Source organism: Salvelinus alpinus, chromosome 33, assembly GCF_045679555.1.
Source record: "Salvelinus alpinus chromosome 33, SLU_Salpinus.1, whole genome shotgun sequence".
Classification (NCBI taxonomy): Eukaryota; Metazoa; Chordata; class Actinopteri; order Salmoniformes; family Salmonidae; genus Salvelinus; species Salvelinus alpinus.
Genome location: NC_092118.1, coordinates 8418268 through 8424267, shown reverse-complemented (window position 1 = coordinate 8424267; position 6000 = coordinate 8418268).

Genomic DNA, 6000 nt, shown 5'->3' with positions numbered 1-6000 from the left:
AGACAGACGGGGCATCGTTGACTTACACTCCAAGACCTTTGCTTGTTTGCCAGCCTATAGAGAGACTCCATTAGATACAATGGCTTTGCAAAAATAAAGGAGAGACAGTCCTGTTTAAATCAATCTATGCAGGCTCTCGCTCTCTTTCTCTCTTTCTCTTTCTTTCTCTGTCTGTCTGGGCTAAGCCGGGCCTTCTCTCATCCTCCCTTGGTATTTGAAAAAAATTGACAACTGACCAGGGAAGAATGAGGGTTTCCACCAGAGTGCTCGAGAAGCTACTTCTTGCTAATTAACTGGTTGTCTTTGTCACTGCGTGCTGTGTGTGTATGAAGGGTCGGTCTGACAGGGATTGAATGAAGCCCTCTTATTTGGCAACTCATTCTCAATCTTGAGCATTCCTCTTCACCCCTCTTTTGTTGGACATGTGGGTTTATAACTTTTTTTTAAATATTTGACATTTTTCAATGATGTGGTGCGAGCAGTGAGCGGACCATAAAACACATAAAGAATGTTCTGATATACAATATATCTCAGGGATTAGAGATAACAGATACCCCTATGTCTCTGGATTAAGGGTGTATTCACGTGGAAAAGAAACACACACACACCTTTACAACAGGGACACATTTTTGAGACAGGCAAGACGTCGTAAGTGCTTAATTCCTATCACAGAACATTATGGAGGGGAAAAAAACGTATCTGAGATATCCGAAAAGAAAGTTCAATGACGTGGAGGGGTTGTGCGCGGGCTTTTCTCTTGACAAATCACAGCGTCAGTAACAAATGGTAGCAAACATTTCCAATGTGTCCTGCTGGAAGAGAATGGCGCTATTTTATGTTTTTGCGATGATCTTAACTTTTTTAAATACGTAATATTTCCACCATCATTTCCTACGACCAAAATAATACCCTGATGAAAATACGACGACAAGTAAATAATCCACCTCTACTGTCTGTTCTATTGGCGAATGTACAATCACTGGAGAACAAACTGGACCAGCTCCGTTCGAGACTATCCTACCAATGGGATCTGAAGAACTGTAATATGTTTCTCAGAAACTTGGCTGAACAAGGACATGGATAATATTCTAGCTGAACCGAACGGCAGTGTTGGGGTGGCAGATGTCAGGTGTCTCTTTGTTAACAACAGCTGGTAAACTGTCTCTAACATTAAGGAAGCCTTGAGGTTCTGCTCATCTGAGTTAGAATACCTCATGATAAGCTGTAGACCATTCTACTTACCACCACAAAACGATGTTGGCCCAAAGACCGCACGCAACAAGCTGTATAAGGCAATAAGCACACAAAAAAGAATCATCCAGAGGCGGTGCTTCTAGTGGCCGGTAATTTCAATGCGGGACAACTCAAATCCGCCTTATATAATTTCTCCCAGCATGTCACCTGTGCGACTAGTGGCAAAAAAAACTCAAAATCAACTTTACTACACACAGAGAGGCATACAAAGCTTTTCCTCGACCTCCATTTGGCAAATCTGACCATAACTCTATCCTCCTGATTCCTGTTTACAAGCAAAAACTCAAACAGGAGGTACCAGTGATGCGCTCAATATGTAAGTGGTCTGATGAAGCGAATGCTAAGCTACAGGACTGTTTCGTTAGCACAGACTGGAATATGTTCCGGGACTGATCCGATGGCATTGAGGAGTTTACAACACCGGCCTCATTAATAAGTGCAACGACGACGTCGTCCCCACAGTGACCGTGTGTACATACCCCAACCAGAATCCATGGATTACAGTTAACATCCGCACTGATCTAAAGGCTAGAGCTGCCACTTTCAAGGAGCGGGGCACTAATCCGGATGCTTATAAGACATCCCACTATGCCTTCCGAAGAACCATCAAACAGGCAAAGTGTCAATACAGCACTAAGATCGAATCCTACTACACCGGCTGTGACGCTTGTATGATGTGGCAGGGCTTGCAAACTATCACGGAATACAAAAGGGAAACCCAGCCGCGAGCTGCCCAATGACGCGAGCCTACCAGATAAGCTAAATTCCTTGTTTAACGCAATCTTCAAGCTGAAACTAGAAAGAGAGATGGTAAGAGACAATTTGAGACAATTTAGTTGTGTTTCTATGCTTGCTTCGAAGCATGCAACAGTTCACCATGTGTGAGAGCACCAGCTAGTCCAGATGACTGTGTGACCACGCTCTCCATAGTCGATGTGAGTAAGACCTTAAAGCAGGTTAACATTCACAATCCCACAGGGCCAGAAGGATTACAAGGACATGTACTCAGCGTATGCACTGACCAGCTGGCAATTTTCAACCTCTCCCTGACCCAATCTGTAATACCTACATGTTTCAAGCAGACCACCATAGTCCCTTTGTACAAGAACTCCAAGGTAACCTGTCTAAATGACTATCGCCCCGTAGCACTCACATCTGTAGCCATGAAATTACTTGATAAGGCTGGTCATGGCTCACATCAACACTATTATCCAAGACAACCTTGACCCATTCCAATTCGCATACCGCCCCAACAGATCCACAGCACATGACTCCAACTCCATCGTTTAGTTTGCAGACGACACACCGGTGGTAGGCCTGATCACCGACTACGATGAGACAGCCTATAGGTAAAAGGTCAGAGACATGGCAGTGTGGTGTGGGGACAACAACCTATCCCTCAACAAGACAAAGGAGCTGATTGTGGACTACAGGAAATGGATGGCCGAGCACCCCCCCCATTCACATCGACAGGGCTGTAGTGAAGCGGGTCGAGAGCTTCAAGTTCCTCGGTGTCCACATCACGAAGGATCTATCATGGTCCAAACAAACCAACAGTCGTGAAGAAGGCATGACAACGCCTCTTCCCCCTCAGTAGGCTGAAAATAATTGTTATGGGCCCTCAGATCCTTAAAAAGTTCTACAGCTGCCGCATTGAGAGCCTCTTAACTGGCTGCATGGTAATTGCCTGGCATCCAACCGTAAGGTGCTACAGAGGGTAGTGCGGATGGCCCAGTACATCATTGGAGCCATTCAGGACCTCTATACCAGGCGATGTCAGAGGAAGGCCCTAAAAATTCACTCCAGCCACCCAAGTCATAGACTGTTCTCTCTGGAACCAACAGAACCCTGAACAACTTCTACTCCCAAGTCATAAGACTGCTAAAACGTTAGTCTGGGTAGCTATCTGGTGAACTATTTAACAATCTACGTTGACCCTTTTTGTGCTAGCTTTTTGACTCATCACACACGCTGCTGCTACTGTTTACTATCTGTTACTTTATTCCTAGTTATATGTACGTATCCACCTCAATTACCTCGTACCCCTGCACATCGACTCGGTACTGGTACCCCTTGTATATAGCCAAGTTATCGCTATCATTGTGCAACTATTATTCATTTTATTATTGTGTGTTTTACTTTTCTATTTTTTCTCTATTGTATTTCTCTCTGCATTGTTGGGAAGGGCCTGTAAGTAAGCATTTCAATGTTAGTCCACACCTGTTGTTTACGAAGCATGTGACAAATACAATTTGATTCATTTGATTTGGTCAGACGGACTGTCAGAGAGACAGAGACTGGCCCTAACACACACACACCATTACAAATTAGGGACAAATTTGTGGGACAGACAAGACATCGTAGGTGCTTAATTCCTATCACTGAACATTATGGAGAGAAAAAAAAAATCTGAGACAGCAGAGGTAGAAGTTCAATGAAGTGGAAGGTTTGTGTGTGGGCTTTTCTCTTGCCACATCACAGCGTAAATAACAAATGGTAACAAACCTTTCCCATGTGTCCTGCTGTATCAGAGGAACTATCAGAGAGACAGAGACTGGCCATAAAACACACAAACACACAGACTGGCTCTGTTGGTTGGACACAGGTCATAAACATAACCTTGTTGAACTGTCACACGAAGCGTTGCTTTCCCTCTGGATCAATTATTCTCGACTGTATCAGCCATCTGTAATACTGTGGCCATTTAGACATGGCGGCGGGAAAGCTTTCTAAATGAACCAGAGCCATGAAATGTCTGGAATAACAGTTTGTCCCAAGGAGAGAAAACAAAATAGGCTTTGGGGGAATGGTGGGAAGCGATGTGGTGATCAACAGGATTTGGTGTGCATGTGTGCGTGCGTAGCATGGAGGAAGCTATACAATTAGCAGTACGCTGACGTCAGTTTTACTGGTGTCTAAATGAAGCACAGCCCTTTAAGTGTTTCTAAAATCCTCTCTGGGAAGAATGAATGGTGGAAAAACGATTGGAACCAGTTTCTTCTTTGAACGCTACATTTGAAGTCGGAAGTTTACATACACCTGAGCCAAAAACATTTAAACTCAGTTTTCACAATTCCTGACATTTAATCCTTGTAAAAATTCCCTGTTTTAGTTCAGTTAGGATCACCGCTTTATTTTAAGAATGTGAAATGTCAGAATAATAGTTGAGAGAATGATTTATTTCAGATTTTATTTATTTCGTCACATTCCCAGTGGGTCAGAAGTTTACATACACTCAATTAGTATTTGGTAGCATTGCCTTTAAATTGTTTAACTTGGGTCAAACGTTTCGGGTAGCGTTTCGGGTAGCCTTCCACAAGCTTCCCACAATAAGTTGGGTAAATTTGGCCCATTCCTCCTGACAGAGCTGGTGTAACTGAGTCAGGTTTGCAGGCCTCCTTGCTCGCACACGCTTTTTCAGTTCTGCCCACAAATTTTCTATAGGATTGAGGTCAGGGCTTTGTGATGGCCACTCCAATACCTTGACTTTGTTGTCCTTAAGTCATTTTGCCACAACTTTGGAAGTATGCTTGGGGTCATTGTCCGTTTGGAAGACCCATTTGCAACCAAGCTTTAACTTCCTGACTGATGTCTTGAGATGTTGCTTCAATATATCCACATAATTTTCCTCCCTCATGATGCCATCTATTTTGTGAAGAGCACCAGTCCCTCCTGCAGCAAATCACCCCCACAACATGATGCTGCCACCCCCGTGCTTCATGGTTGGGATGGTGTTCTTCGGCTTGCAAGTCTCCCCCCTTTTCCTCCAAACATAACGATGGTCTTATGGTTTTATCGGAAGTCGGAAGATTTATGTGGAAGGTTTTATGTGCATTATGACTTAAAAAATATATATATATATTTCACCTTTATTTAACCAGGTAGGCTAGTTGAGAACAAGTTCTCATTTACAACTGCGACCTGGCCAAGATAAAGCAAAGAAGTGCGACACAAACAACAACACATGAAATAAACAAACATACAGTCAATAGCACAATGGGAAAAAATAGTCTATATACAGTGTGTGCAAATGAGGTAAGATAAGGGAGGTAAGGCAATAAATAGGCCATAGTGGCGAAATAATTACAATTCAGCAATTAAACACTGGAGTGATAGATGTGCAGAAGATGAATGTGCAAGTAGAGATACGGTGGTGCAAAGGAGAAGAAAAAAAAAAAAATAACAGTATGGAGATGAGGTAGTTGGATGGGCGGTTTACAGGTGCAGTGATCTTTGAGCTGCTCTGACAACTGGTGCTTAAAGCTAGTGAGGGAGATATGAGTCTCCAGCTTCAGTGATTTTTGCAATTCGTTCCAGTCATTGGCAGCAGAGAACTGGAAGGAAAGGCGGCCAAAGGAGGAATTGGCTTTGGGGGTGACCAGTGAAATATACCTGCTGGAGCGCGTGCTATGGGTGGGTGCTGCTATGGTGACCAGTGAGTTGAGATAAGGCAGGGCTTTACCTAGCAAAGACTTATAGATGACCTGGAGCCAGTGGGTTTGGCGACGACTATGAAGCGAGGGCCAGCCAACAAGAGCATACAGGTTGCAGTGGTGGGTAGTATATGGGGCTTTGGGGACAAAACGGATGGCACTGTGATAGACTGCATCCAATTTGCTGAGTAGAGTGTTGGAGGCTATTTTGTAAATGACATCGCCGAAGTCGAGGTTAGGTAGGATAGTCAGTTTTACAAGGGTATGGTTGGCAGCATGAGTGAAGGATGCTTTGTTGCGAAATAGGAAGCTG